General features: G+C 38.4%; 1 pseudogene; it reads right to left on the bottom strand.

Moving 5' to 3' along the window:
- LOC124276174 overlaps window positions 1–4,738 on the bottom strand; it is a 56,136-nt pseudogene extending 51,398 nt beyond the window's left edge.
- Between the last annotated feature and the right edge of the window lie 12,183 nt (window positions 4,739–16,921).

Raw genomic sequence — 16,921 nt, 5'->3', positions numbered from 1 at the left:
GTTCATGAAAGATAAACATGGACTATGATCAGTGATGCATTGGAATCCATGTGATCTAACTCCTGTGTCATCCCAGTGTATAGTCATTGTGTGTTTAAGTGAAATAAGGAAGTATTTCAATTTTTTGCTACATAAAGTGATCAAAGTTTAAAGTTTTGATATGCTGTATAGAAAAACTTCTTAGCAGACATGTTTATTGGTTAGTTTATCAATTCTGGGTATTGTTCTAGAAGCAGAGACCATATCGGTATGTGGTCTCTGAACAAAGAGTACATTATAATTATTGTTACTTCATCATTAAATATAGGCTTATGAATGCTTAAATGCTTGAAAATAAAGAACTCCATCTAGACTGAATAGGAGCCCCATTGTGATAGGATGTTCAGATGATGACAGACCCTGATAATGTGGACTTGTGCTTCAACTAGGACTAAAGCATTGCAGGGAGTAGAGGGCATGAGGGAAAATATTGTAGTTCAGAGACCGTTAGACAGACTTGATGGTTGTAGTGATAGTATTTCTCTGTAGGGGTGATCTGGGACGCGGTGGGCGAGCTGGCTAAGGCGCCAGGCTAGTGATCCAGCGAGGTTGAGGTGCCGGGATCGAGCCCACCTGTGACCAGGTGTAAAAACCTTGGAGTCAACTTTGTGTGCAGACTCTTTCCGTGTTGTCACAACCCCTAGTGTACAGTGTACAACTCTGTGCACTTAAAAGAACCCACGAATCCGTTGGTATATGGCCAGATGGTGGCCACATGAATACGTGCAAACACCTAGTTGCGGGTACAGCAACGTGCAGTGAAGTTGGACAAAGTGCTGTGACTATGTGTCCCAGTCCACCCAGCTGTGAATGGGTACCTCGTTAGGATGAGAAAGCCACAATAACTCGGTGCGCCTAGTGGCAGCAAGAGTTGTATACTCCCCAGGGAGTTGAGATTGCTAATACGATGTGCAGTTGATATTGACATCCAATGATCGAGGGAAAAACTACCAGCGCCTTGAGCATGCACTAGTGTGTGGATATGTGCACTATATAAATATCCTATAATAATAAATAAATACAAAAATATATTAGAGCAGAGTCCAAACTGACTAAGAACCCTGAATTTTTATGCAGAACAAGATTCAGATCTAGTATGGATCTTGAATTTCTTTGAGAAATGCATAGTCCCACTGACATATGTCATCATGACAGAGAGGACATTATAGAAAATCCTACTGGGATGCCCTGTCGATTCGATGCCATCAGAGGATGATGCACAGTTTATGCATGGTGGTGTTCTGTCTTGTATCTCCCTCTATATTCAAAGCATCAATAAGTTTGTTTGCATGTTTGTTGTTTGTTTAACGCTACATTCAGCAATATTCCAGCTATATTATGGCAATCTGTCAATAGAAAAAGTCTGGACCAGACAATCCAGTGACTGACATATTGAGCATCGATCTGTGTTGTTGGGATACAATGATATGCAACAACCAACATACACTGACATTCTTGTGAACACCTGATATCATTACTGTTTAATTGAAATTTATGAACACATACTTATCATATACTTGGAATTTCACAATTGTTACAGTTTCCTTTTAGTTATGGAAATGGTTTTTGGGGTGTTTTTTTTGCTTATCTTTAAAAGTACAACGTTTTAAAAATAATTGTTACATATGTATTCAAAATAATAATTATTAACTTAATCAGTGATGTATTAGTGTGTGAGTGAGTGGGTTTAGTATTACGTGCTTTTAGCAATATTTCAGCAACATCATGGCAGGGGAAACCAGAAATGGGCTTCACACATTGTACCCATGTGGGGAATCGAACCTGGGTCTTTGGCGTGACAAGCAAGTGCTTTAACCGCTAGGCTACCCCACTGCTGATGATACATTAGTGAAGCACACGAGCATGGGTATGGCACTAGTAACCCTAGAAACATAATCAGGGTAATCTGGGATTGGAACCTACTTTTATACATTCCTGGCACTCCTGAGCAAAGCTACTGGTAAATCACAGTGTCTTAGACCACAGGGCCATCTGTGTACCAAACAGGAACTTTGTCACAGATCTTTTACAGCATTGGTCTGAAGTCTGTTGTATCCAGACCACTTCACATATCCTGATGTCAAATGTCTTGATGGGGCTGTTGGTTGACATACCCTCTTGGTTAGTTTATAATCTCGGAGCCCAAAGGAAGAAGTGAACATAACCTAACGGGGAGAGTAAATCAACGCTTGTCACCTTAGGGACCAGTGGACAATGAATTTATCTTACCACTCACATAATTATTTTGATGGTATGCATGCTGATGTCTTGATCCGTAAAAATACCACAGTTAGGCATTTATATATTTCATTTGCAGATGCCAGAAGAAATACTTAGAGTTAGCCCCCCTGAATATAATTTGTTCAGAACATATTGTATGTATTTGGAGAACTACATCTTGTGTTATTAATTCAAGATACAAAATGGCAGTTGGTATGTTGCAAATGTAATGCCAACAGTTTGGCAAATTGGGCAGGGGATATAAAGAAGTTTCTTATATGGAGTGGGGATACATTGAAAATAATAGAATTGGTCTCAGTCAATCGAAATCTGACAAGTAACATGGTGCTCATTACATCAATCATTAGTTTATCCAATGTGAGGAATCAACATTCACTTGTTTATTATCCACTGAGTCCTGATCTTGATGACATAGTTAATAAAACATTTTCAATAATTTGGGAATCCTTTTTAAATTTTTAATGATAAGCATTATTTGTGCAAGACTCTTCATCGTAACTTTCAAAACAGAAAAATATAATGAGCTGTTATTAGATGCTTTACGACAATGTGGATAACATTGGACTCTTCATCCTAACTTTCAAAATCTGAATATCATAGTAAGCTGTTATTAGATGCTTTACGACAATGTGGATAACATTGGACTCTTCATCTTAACTTTCAAAATCCAAAAATATAATGAGCTGTTATTAGATCCTTTCTGACAATGTGGATTACATTTGACTCTTCATCTTAACTTTCAAAATATAAAAATACGATATGTTTTTAAAAGATGCTTTACGACAATGTGTATGACATTGCACTCTTGATCTTAACTTTCAAAATCCAAAAATATAATGAGCTGTTATTAGATACTTTCCGACAATGTGGATAACATTTGAATAAGATATGGTGCAGTCCCCAAACAATACCTAATCCAGCAGGCGGCCCTTGGAGCACATCCCACATTCGGTGGCTTCATATCATCATGTGTGACATTACATGAACGGCCATTACCACTGGCTGCAGCAGAGTATCACATACATCCTATCAAACTGCTTTGAAACTTGAGTCATGGAGACATCTTCCAAAAAGACTTGCTTCAAGTGGAAGAATGTTTTCTATAGCTAACTGCGTTCATTCTCAAGTTACAATATAACGCATCAACATTCAGTTATGGAAACCTTTTCAAGTGAAAACTACCATTTTCAGTAACATTTGAAAAAATATTGCAAAAAATGTCATGAAAAGATTTCTTCATGCCAGAAATTCCTTGACAAATTATTTCTGATCTTTCAAAATGGAAGATGACACTATGCATGCCTTGTGAGCATTTTCAATTAAAATGTAATTTTAAATGTCCTGACACACCTACACAGGTTTTACTCATAAACAATACAAATTGAATTTTTTTTTTAATAATAATGTAAAATGCTTATATGTCATGCAGTTGTCTTACCTCTGAAATGTAAACATTGTAATACATAATAACCAAAACCAGCCATGATGGTCCATTATTTTCACAACCTCTCAGGTAGGTTTTAATTTATAAACAATATAGATGGTATGTATAATCTTTATCACCAATAACCCTTTGAACACTGAGACTTGCATTCTCTTAAATTTCCTTCCACTCTATCCGCTTTCATACTATATTGTTCATTTCATATCAAATACAACCCTTTTTACATTGGTGACAGAGTTACATGAGTAGATACAAAATGAAAAACACCGAAAATTGAAAACTGAATATATTCAGAACACAATTTACAAGTGTGCTAACCAAATAATTTGAAATTATACTTTATACCTAAAAACTTACCTGAATATTTTATACACAAATAATATATGTGTTCTGACAACATACCTGTATTACAACACACTTCTGTACCTGTTTTATCCCAGCCTTCCTGGTGATACCTGACAGGTAACTAACACAGGTAACAACATCCCATATTAAAATATTCCATCTTACCTGTACACGAAACTTTTAGATAATCCCAATCCAATAAACATGTGCTCTGGAATGTTCACAAACACTTCTATCTTGTCCGAACTTCACATCACACCTGCAGCATCCTAACGACAGGTAGCACAGGTGAGACAGGTAAAGAAGCTTTCCGCAGGTAAAAGCGTTCAGTCACTCGGCCCCTTTAAGTGACAGTTATCTGTCTATGGTAGTAATGAGGCCACGGCTACACAATGCTGCACGCTACAATGGCTTCAATCCCCATGGGTTCTTAAACAAACCTTGTAAAATTGTGCGCATCCATCACTTAACACAACACTAATGCAACAGTATCGTCCTATTGTATTAGCATTAACTTGAAACTAATGATCAAGGGAGGTTATTAAACTCTCCCTTCACACAACATACAACGTGACATAATTTGGTCAGTTTGACTCGGAATTAACTCAGGCTAGCAGTTCCCATGCTACAACTGGCAAATTAGGTCTTGATGCTCATCACAATATTCGTATGCGTTGTACAATATGACGGAAATTGCAAATAGTTTTGACAAATGTGAAGCGTGACTGAACATGAAAAGGCGTAGATATTCATGTACGCTAACCCACATGGTCACAATCAAACTACTAGGCTTTATTATCACTCCAGCAAGAGCGTTCCCATCGCATGTGAAAGTCTTTTCGCTATTCAGGATTGCACATTGGTCTTGAAAGGTCCTTTATTGAACAATCGTTCCATTTGGGTGGTGTTTATCCAAGTAAAAATGGTGAGGGACAACAGAGTATAGTTGCGATCTATAACTTGTCTCGTGGAGCCGATTGCACGGTCACATGGTACGAGACAGCGATCGCGACATGGGAAAACGTGTATGGTCTTTCAGGCTGATTTACTTGACAGCAGGTACAAATGATGATGGCCATTTGACGATATTTATCAACAACACTTGTGACTGTTTGTAGTAAACATCTTCACATCATGTGGTCGTGACACGGTGAAGCCAAAAGCAGTTTTGTACAGGTTAATATTTGACCTGTTTAATGCATCAATAAAATCTTATTCCTCCTCAGAAATATTTACCATTTTTGCTGGACAGTTTCTAGTGACAAAGTTTGATGATGATTAGCCTTGCTCCAAGGCTGTACTGAATGCTAAGCCCATGCATTTATAGTAATTCTATCATTTAAAGAGGCAAGTCTAGATAAGGAGAACAGTCTGTTATTTATATATTTTTTTTAGAAATTATCATTAAAACTATTAATTATTACCTTAGAGACTTGTGCAAGTTTAGATGATGATAAACAAAGCAAATTGATGAAGAAACTGGGATGGGAAAATAGATTATGAAAATAATGTAAATGGATGGTTTTCCTGAAGGACTTTATTTCCTAATGGAGGATCCATCATGTACCAAATGCACTTTCAACTTTTGTGTACATCAATTGGTAAAAGATAGATGGCATATTTTACATTATTGATGACAGAGGTCAGTGAGGAGGGTGTATGATAAATGTGTATTTCAGCTGAGCTGCATGAAAAATGAGATAAATATCTAGATCGTATCACTCCATTCCAGAAAAACCATCATGCTGAACACTGACACGGACCTTAACAATAATGTTAACAGATAACTTTCATATCTTTTGATTTTTCAAACAAATGTCGAAACATTTAGCATTTTCAGCAAATTGTATTTTTTCTCACATGAAGAATAGCTTCAGTTTAAGGATATGGCTAATAAACCCTCAGATATGAGGTAAAAAGGGTTGCTGTTATGTATCCAGCCATGAAGCATTATTACTCAATTAAAATCTTCAAGAGATCATATTTCTCAAGGGAAAATGAGCTTTGAGTCACATCATCTGCCCCTAGGGTTCCCCTTGTTCAAATTTCTACAGAAATGTAAATACATTCAGTGTAGGAGAGATCATGTTTTATTCATTAACGTTCACAATTCATGCAGAAGAAGACGAAGATGTATAAATTCTTACAAATGTACACCAATAATTCAGACTTTCAAAAGATTATTTACTTCATATTTGCTAAATGTAGGCGTACATTGTGAATTAGACATATATGACTTTGTGCGAATGGTTCCACCTGACTGCTTATATGTTTGAAATTGAATTATTCACCTGTAACCTTACACAAGTTGTTGTAGCTGCATTTGGATAGGAGCACCAAAACAACATCTGTACACACAGGTATTTATGAGAAACAATCACAAAACACAGTGTGTGAAAATGAAAATCCAATTTCTGATTTAATTAGATCCAACATTTACATATTTATTACCTGTACTTAACCACTGGTATCCCCAACTTTAATCAGGCAGAAAGACGATAAAATTCTAGATGAAAGCACTTAGCACAACGCTATTACCATTACTGTAAGCGCCTTCGACCAACTTTTAATGCACTATTGAGCAGGTGGGGTACAACAATGTTCAGTAATATTTCAGCAACATTTCAGCCATGTGATGTCAGCCTGAAATATTCACTCCTTGGTCAGGGAAACCGATGACTGAAATTATGAGCAGTGATTCACTGTGAGCTGTTGAGGATATTCATACATTTAGCTCTTGTGATTTGTTTGTTTGTTGTTTAATGCAACACTCAGCAGTTTTCTAGCTATATCAAGGCTGTCTGTAGATAATCAAATCTTGACCAGACAGTGATCAATGTCATGAGCATCAATCTACACAATTGGGATGTGATGACACATGTCAACCAAGTCAGCGAGCCTGACCACCCAACCCTGTTAGTCACCTTTTATGCCAAGCATGGGTTGCTGAAGACCAATTCTTACCCAGATCTTCACGGGTTTGCTCTTATAAAAAACAGGTCCAGGGCAGGACAAACAACATACTGTAGTAATCATAGAGTAGTAATCATATTCCATTGGGCATAAAAGACAAGATAGCAGTGAAAAATATATGACCGAACCATTTAAATTGACTCCAGTTGTTCACAAAGAGCTATGAAAAAAAATAAAAAATATCAGTTATATATTATTTTGGATTTGGGAGAATGGTATTTGTATGTCAATGATGAGGGCTCTTTTATATATATAAAACAATGACATTTCAGCCTTTCATTGTTTGTAAGCCTCAATGAAAGTTGCAACTTTTCTTATCACAGATTCATTTTTTAAATTTTCATGCCTTTAAATAAAAAATGGAGTAGCAATCAATGTTTGAACACTGAGGTCACAGGCACAGCCTTGGGACATCATGGGACACCTTGTACACATGGCCCATACGTTGAGAAAGAAGGGACCACACATGTTAGCAAATAGCTACAATAAGTTGTTCTACTATCACATTATTTACATATTTACATAAGGACATACAGGTCATGACAGTATTGATACATCGAGTATCCTGTTATCACCGTGCCAATCTGTGACACTAGCATACACTATATGCTTGCATTAATCTTATTTTGAATTTTATTGTTTATTTTCTTAATGTCATCTGAATGTACATTCGGGTTTATTAGCATAATTTGTCAATACAAAAAATGAAACATGTTGTCTTGACTTGACATAGGCTCACTTGTAAAATAAATTCTTGAAAAAAAGTTTCAACAAAAATACAATGGCATATCTTATATAAAACACTTTTAAAGTTCCTTTAAGAAGAAAAAATTAGTCTGGCTTAATATCCTGTTAAGGAATAATTTGTAGCCTTTTTTGAGGTTATCAACATAAAACCTGAGGGCATGTTATTCAGAGTAGTTTTAATACATACCCTTGGATATTTTAGTAGAACTATGTTGATGATACAAACAGCACAATGGTCAGGGATGTATTTGTTTTTAGCAACATTCCATACCCAGATAAACACAAAAGGGACAATGAAGTGCCCCTGGATACCATTGTTTCATTTGTTTGTTTGTTTGTTTGTCTGTATGTGGCATCATTGATTGTGGGCATCATTTAGTTCTTACTTGATGGGGGCGGTGGGGTAGCCTTGTGGTTAAAGCGTTCGCTTGTCACACCAAAGATCCGGGTTCGATTCACCACATGGGTACAATGTGTGAAACCCATTTCTGGTGTCGCCCACCATGATATTGCTGGAATATTGCTAAAAGTGGTGTAAAACAAAAATCGCTCACTCACTCACTCACTCACTCACTCTTATTTGATGCATTTTTGTGTGAATAATAAGTCAGTTCATATTGCGCCATGTTTAATTCATCCAGTGAATGCTAAAAAAGTGAGCCCATTATTACCCTGGTCAAAAGGATCAGTATGCACTTGATAATCATTCTCAGCTCCCTGTGGAGTATACAGCCCAGTCTACCTGTAGGTTTATGTCACATTACCAACTCATCCACAGGATCCCACCCATTTCAATGCTGAGGAGACACAGAATGTAACATGTGCTTCAGTAAGGGAAAGGATTGAAGCCCCAGAAAATCTCAGTGATGCAGACAAACACGACATCCTTCTAATCCTGATTTGTGAATGTGATTGAATGAACAGATTCATTGGCTTGGTTGATGCATGTCATTATATTCCAAATGATCCATGCTCATGATATCAGCCCTTGGATTGCCTGGCTCTGACTGTCATATGGCTTCAATATGGCTGAGTGCAATGTTAAACAAAATGTGTCAAACAGTATGGTACGCCTACAGAATACCGGATACCTACCACCCATATTGTTTATTGTCATGTCACCCTAACCCTAACCCTAACCCCAATGCTAACCCTAAACCTTACCCTAACCCTAACCATAATGCTAACCCTAAACCTTACCCTAACCCTAACCCTAAACCTTACCCTTACCAATGCCCTAAACCTAACCCTAAACCTTACCCTAACCCTAACCAACAAAATCTTTAACTGAAACTCACAACCTGCAGATCCTGGCAGAACAAGGGCAACAACTCTGCACAATGATTTGCAGCACCCTATACAGCTTGGATGTCAGTCTCCAAGCATCCTCTACAACAAAACTAACATGTTTACATTATCCTAAGGATCACCTCACAAAATAATCAAACTAATCCTTTGAGATCCTCCAGGAATCAAGAAAATATATTTTATAGTAAGTAAAATGTCACATGTCTATCCAGTCTTATAGTGACATCTCTTTAGGTACATCAAGGATGAGCTTCACACTTATTACCCATATAGGAAATCAAACCTAGGACTTCAGCATGGTAAGCAGATAGTTTCACCACTCGGCCATCCCACTGCTCCTTGTGTTACCAAAATACTGGAATAGATTATTCTTGAAAAAAAATAGTTTAAGATATAATTTTCTGATCATTGCTTCAAAATAGCTATCACCAGTAGACTAGGAGGAAATATGTGCACAGCAGATTGCTATTCTTAATCTCTGCATATAAAACAACACCTAGAATCTAGGAGATATAATGTGAATGGCAAATCATTGTGTCTAGTGAATGTTTTATCTCAAATTTCAAATAATGACCAAGTTTGTTATATGTAATTGTTGATACCTGAATTCACAGAAGGGTGTTGAATATGCTTGTTAAAAAAATTTTCCTTTTTTTTTTACCTTTGTGACATATATATTCTGTGGATAATTTCATTTTATACATGGACTAAAAAATATACTGGAGCTTCCATACAAAATTAGATTAACTGTAATAGATGCACAATGTTATTTACAGAGTGAACAATATGTAATAAAATGGTAACACGGCAAGTGTAAATCCTGATCATGACCTTTCATACCATTTGCATATTTATAAGACAAGATTAAATCATCCAGGACACTGAATAATTAAAATGTTCTGTTGAAGATGACCGGAATGGCTCAAAGAGTTCTTTGGAATCAGTAAAATCAGGGAGGACCAAATATTCATTATGCATTCTTGAAACATGTGGATCCAATCTTTGCTAATATTCTTCAAGGTTCAACCTTTGACCTGAAGATAATACTCCCCTGGAGGCATAGACACTGGTATGGGTTGTAATTTTGTCAAATCATTGATGTGCACTCAAGAATGAAATTGACCATGCTTCACTAATTACAACAACAAAAATGAAAAACTTGACAGAAAACTTCAGGAACAATCGACAAATTATCTGCACTCCGATCCTCTGTGTGGCTGACATTTTCCGGCATTTCTTCAACCGATGTCGCCATCGAAGATTTTCAACCCGTACCTGTATTTACCTGTAACGAGATTTCTAGATCACCTGGTAAAGTAAACAGATGAAATTACACCTATGATCTTTTGATTATCAAATCTGGATGGCCCATATGTATTGCACGAACATCGTGAAAGTTAATGGAATTCTTGACCGCTTGAGGATTATTCACTTCATGCAAGGTAAATTGACCACTTTTTGTGAGATCAGGTAATTTTGGCCAGAGATCCCCTTACGAGGGCTGGACACCTCCTGGGGAGATGTCCCGTTCATGCTTTGTTTTCTTTACAACCTGTCACTATAAGAGACAGTTTATTGACATAGCATTCTCATTCACTGTGGATAAACATGTCATTGGATAGTTGATGAAGATGCACTGACAAGATGGCTAAAAATATCCATTTTTATTATATTATATTTGAGTGATGATCTCATCTGTCAGAAAACAGTCACTATTTTGGATTTTCTTCAAAACATTTTTTAGAATTTGAAACAATAATATCTTTGTATGCACATTTATACATCACAATAAATAAATGATATATAAAATCTGAAAAAAGTTATTATTATTAGAATAATTCATGATAGAATTTTATAGAAATATGTGTACTTTGAATCCATTTTTATTCCTGCTGTGTGATGGTTTCTGTATATAACTCAATGTCAAATTCCATAAATTCCATAACAAGCCTGGAAAATGTCATCGATCAAAGTGTTTTCCTGCTGATGAACAGAACACATCTCCAGGCACAAATATTCTTTGAGATAATGTGTGTTTGAAGAAATATTTTTGGAGCTTATCAATATATAATTACATTAAGTAATCTAACACATTGACAAAAGAGACAAAATCGTAAAATATTTAAGCAATGAGTATGTTCATTTAACATGGAAAATAAGGATAAAAAGAATCAGAACTGAAACTGTAAAGTTTGTTTATTGTTTAACGCCATACTCAACAATATTCCAGCTGTAGGAGAGCAGTCTGTAAATAATTTGATCTGGACCAGACAATCTAGTGATAGTCACTCATACTCACTCACCCACACTCACTCATACATCAATGTACTCACCTACACACCCACATACTCACCCACTCACTCATACATCCATGTACTCACCTACACACCCACATACTCACTCACCCACTCACTCATACATCCATGTACTCACCTACACACCCACATACTCACTCACCCACTCACTCATACATCCATGTTCTCACCTACACACCCACATACTCACACCCACTCTCACTACTACATCCATGTACCAACTCATACACCCACATACTCACCTCACACACACCCATACATACATGTACTCACCTACACACACTCATACTCATCCATGTACATCCATGTACTTCACCTCCACACGCACACACTACTCACTCACTATCACTCATACATCCATGTACTACTCACCCATCATACACACCCACATACTCACTCATCCCACTCACATACATGTATGTACTCTACCTACACACCCACATACTCACTCACCCACTCACTCATACATCCATGTACTCACCTACACACCCACATACTCACTCACCCACTCCACTCACTCATACATCCATGTACTCACCTACACACCCACATACTCACTCACCCACTCACTCATACATCCATGTACTCACCTACACACCCACATACTCACTCACCCACTCACTCATACATCCATGTACTCACCTACACACCCACATACTCACTCACCCACTCACTCATACATCCATGTACTCACCTACACACCCACATACTCACTCATACACTCACTCATACATCCATGTACCCTTACACACACATACTACTCACCCACTCACTCATACATCCATGTACTCACCCACATATACCCTCACCCATACACTCATGTACTCACCAACACAACTACCTTTGTACTCACCAATACACCACATACCACCCCACACACATACTCCCCATATACTCATGTACATATACCTCATGTACTCATACCCATGTACTCACACACCCCTGAACACACACACATACTAACCCATACACCCAATTATACTCAATTGACTACACTACTACAGTACACATACCCCATGTACTCACCACCATACTCACCACATACGCATATTTTATCACACACCCATGCACTCACCCCCAACACACATACCAGTACTCACCCATGTACTCTACCACCACCACCCCACACACCCATGTACTCACCCCTCCACACACACACTCTAAGTATTCACCCATACACTCATGTACTCACCCACACACCCACATATACTCACTTACACACCCATGTACTCACCCACACATCCACACATACTCACCCATACATTCATGTACTCACCCCCACACACATATACCCCCCCACATACTAGTATTCACCCATACACCATGTACTTTCCACTTACCCTCCCACACACATACTAGTACTCTCCACACTAGTACTCACCCATACATACACCCACCCATGTACTTCTCCACACATACTAGTACCCCCCACATACTAGTACTCACAAATACACCCACCCATGTACTCACCCCACACATACTAGTACTCACCCATACACCCACCCATGTACTCACCCCCACACATACTAGTACTCACCCATGTACTCACCCCACACACATACTAGTACTCACCCATACACCCATGTACTCACCCCCCACATACTTCTACTCACTCATACACCCATGTACTCACCCCACCCATACACATACTTGTACTCACCCATATGCCCATGTACTCACCCACACACCCACACATACTCACCCATACACTCATGTACTCACCCATATACCCATGTACTCACCCACACACACTAGTACTCACCCATGTACTCACCCCCCCACACACTAGTACTCACCCATGTACTCCCCCCACACACACACTAGTACTCACCCATACACCCATGTACTCACACACACACACATACTAGCACTTACCCATACACTCATGTACTCACCCACACACCCATGTACCCACTCCCCACAACACATAGACATACTAGTACTCACCTATACACCCACATGTACTCACCCATACACTCATGTACTCTAACATACACCCATGTACTCCACACACACACATACTAGTAATCACCACCCTTACACCCATCTACTCACCCACACACCCACATATACTCACCCACATACCCATGTACCCACCCTCCACACACACACACACATACACACCCACACACCCCACCCATACACCCATGTACTCACCCCCACCCCTTCCCCACACCCACATACTCACCTATACCTATGTACTCACCCACCCACCCACCCACCACCACACACTACCCCCACCCCACACACCCCATACACCCATACTCACACCACACACCCATACTCACCCATACACCCATGTACTCACCACCCACCCCACACACACACACACACCACCCCCCCACACATACTCACCCATACACCCATGTACTCACCACCCCCCATACTCACCCATGCACCCATGTACTCACCACCCCACCCCCACACACCCAACCTATCACATACTCACCCATACACCCATGTACTCACAACCCCACCACCACACACACCCAACCTAACACATACTCACCCATACACCCATGTACTCACCCATACACCCATGTACTCACAACCCCACCCCCACACACCCAACCCAACACATACTCACCCATACACCCATGTACTCACAACCCAACCCCCACACACCCAACCTAACACATACTCACCCATACACCCATGTACTCACCACCCCACCCCCACACACCACCCATACCCCCACATACTCACCCATACACCCATGTACTCACCCGCACCCCACTTTGTCACCGATGCACTCTTAGTACCCACCCATCAACATAAGCAATTCCCAATATGTAGTGTCTCCAAGACCCTAGAGAAAAATGATAAAGGAGTCCAACTCAAGTCTAGAATGATCGCGCAAGTTTAGATTATTCAGAAATTATGAATTGCTATCGTCTCCTTTTAGATTTAATTACTAGTATGTTTTGGTAGATAAATATTTTTATATAAGGTAATTATATCTCTAGGACTAAATACCAGTTTCATGTCCAACCACCCACTCACACAACTTATAAACTCCGCCACTGACATGGATGATGTCCTGATGTATGTACTATATGTCTACTACTGAGCCTGCCTCCCACACACACACACACTGTCTACCTGCACAGTCCCAAGTCCTGAGTTGCCGAAACCTTATCTGATCAACAGCACCCATTATATAGAGGACATCAAACAGTGAATTTGAAACTTTTAATGGATGTGAAATAACAATTTATGACTTACCTGAAAGTAGTACACAATTCTGCAAAATCATGTCTCTTTTACATAAATTAAACCCACAAAACCGGTTCATATTGTACGCAGCACAATGAATTACAGATTCATGTCAGGTTTCGAGGTTGTACAGGCTCACAAGAGGTAAAATATATAATGCAAAATCTGACACCAAAACGCATCCTGCTTTCAAGCACCTTGGTGTAGAAAAACACCTTGAAAATCTATACTGTATTACGAAGGCCTGCTTTGTCATTCACACACACCTGTTTAGTTCCCTTCTTAAAAAAGTTGAAAGATTTCTTAAAGAAATTTTAGAGGGTGATTTAAAAACGTTAATAGAAACTGCTTCCCCATTTGCTGGGACTTCAACAAAAGAAGAGATGGATGTAGATTTATAGCTATGATATCCAAATATATATCACATGGTTCGGAGATCAAACTCCAGGAGGATAGTCTTATGGGAAGTTTATGTTCCACGTGCCACTCAACATCCGTGTGACGTTCGTGTGACAACTGAGAATGTCAGTCGTGACATCAAATTCGACAGTTTGGGGTAAAAAAAGTGCGTTGTAAGGATTGATGGTTAAAATATCAAAGAATAACTTTGTCATGTGATGTGATTCTTAAACAAATCGAAAATACTGTCTCATTATGTCACAGTTTGAGTACTAATGGCTATGAAAATTTGATGATAAATACTGAAATATTTTGACTGCTATTCTCCACTCGCCTGCTACAATAACTATAGCTATCATCGATACTACAACTGTCACAACTACTCTTACCATCAATACTTTTACCATAAATACTTCTATTATCAGTCATTACCATCGCAACTACTTCTACCATCGATACCATTATCACAACAAACATTTCTACCATCAGTACTATTACCAGCACAGCTACTTCTACCAATGATACCATTATCACCACAAACAGTTCTACCATCAGTACTATTACCAGTACAACTACTTCTACCATCGATACCATTATCACAACAAACATTTCTACCCTCAGTACTATTACCAGTACAACTACTTCTACCATCGATACCATTATCACAACAAACATTTCTACCATCAACTACTTCTACCATCGATACCATTATCACAACAAACATTTCTACCATCAGTACTATTACCAGTACAACTACTTCTACCATCAATACCATTATCACCACAAACATTTCTACCATCAGTACTATTACCAGCACAACTACTTCTGCCATCGATACCATTATCACCACAAACATTTCTACCATCAGTACTATTACCAGCACAACTACTTCTACCATCGATATCATCACTGCCACATCTATTTCTACCATTATTACCATAACTCTACTTCTGTTTCTACCATTAATACCATAACTGTCACAACTACTTCTACCATTAATACTATTACCCTCGCAAATACTACCATGAACACTATTACCATCACAAGTACTCCTACCATGAAAACTATTACCATCACAACTACTTCCAGCATCAATACTATCACTACCACAACTACTTCTACCATCAACACTTTAACAGTCACAACTACTTCCACCATCAATACTATTACCATCAAAACTACTTCTACCTTCAACAACTACTTTTACCATCAATACTACTATCATAACAACTACTTCTACCATCATGACAGTTACTGCTTTTGCTGCTATATTTTCCCTGCTACATGAAGATGAATGTGAAATACACCTGAAACACACTTTTCTAATTCTTCAACTTTTTTACTTTCACGTGTCTAAAAGAAATATTCTACAGATATCCCCCATGTAGTATGAACTCAATACACCATAAGAAATTATTGTTATGATAAAGGGAGTGCTTATTAGTCTTGCTTGAAGATCTTGTGTAGACACAGATGTAACAGATATTTGCCAACTTTGCCAGATTAACTTTTTCAAAACGGTTTCAACATTTGTGGAGTCGAAACAGATCCACAAACTTGGAATAGCTTTCAGGTTGGATAAAAACTATTCAAAAACATTTAGACCTGGAAGACAGAACTATCTGGAATGGTGCTACTCCGTAACATCCCACAACTGGCAGGAAGGAATGCTCCTGTTATGCAATGTGACTCATGCTGCTATTGTGATGGAATGGACTGACAGTAGAAAAGCTTTCAACATTTGTGGAGTTGAATAGTAACTAGTAGCAGTTTCTGCTACTAATACTGACAATGATGCTTTTTTTTAATTTCTGCATCTTTGACTGCTGCTATTTTTTTGGTACAGTTTTCTTTTAATATAAAAAAGAAAGAATCCCACACAATCTGGTTCTTG

This window comes from Haliotis rubra, unplaced genomic scaffold (assembly GCF_003918875.1).
Source record: "Haliotis rubra isolate DU_JTF1 unplaced genomic scaffold, ASM391887v1 Scf1, whole genome shotgun sequence".
Classification (NCBI taxonomy): domain Eukaryota; kingdom Metazoa; phylum Mollusca; class Gastropoda; order Lepetellida; family Haliotidae; genus Haliotis; species Haliotis rubra.
Note: the sequence above shows the minus strand (reverse complement) of the source record. Positions and strands in the feature narration are given on the sequence as shown.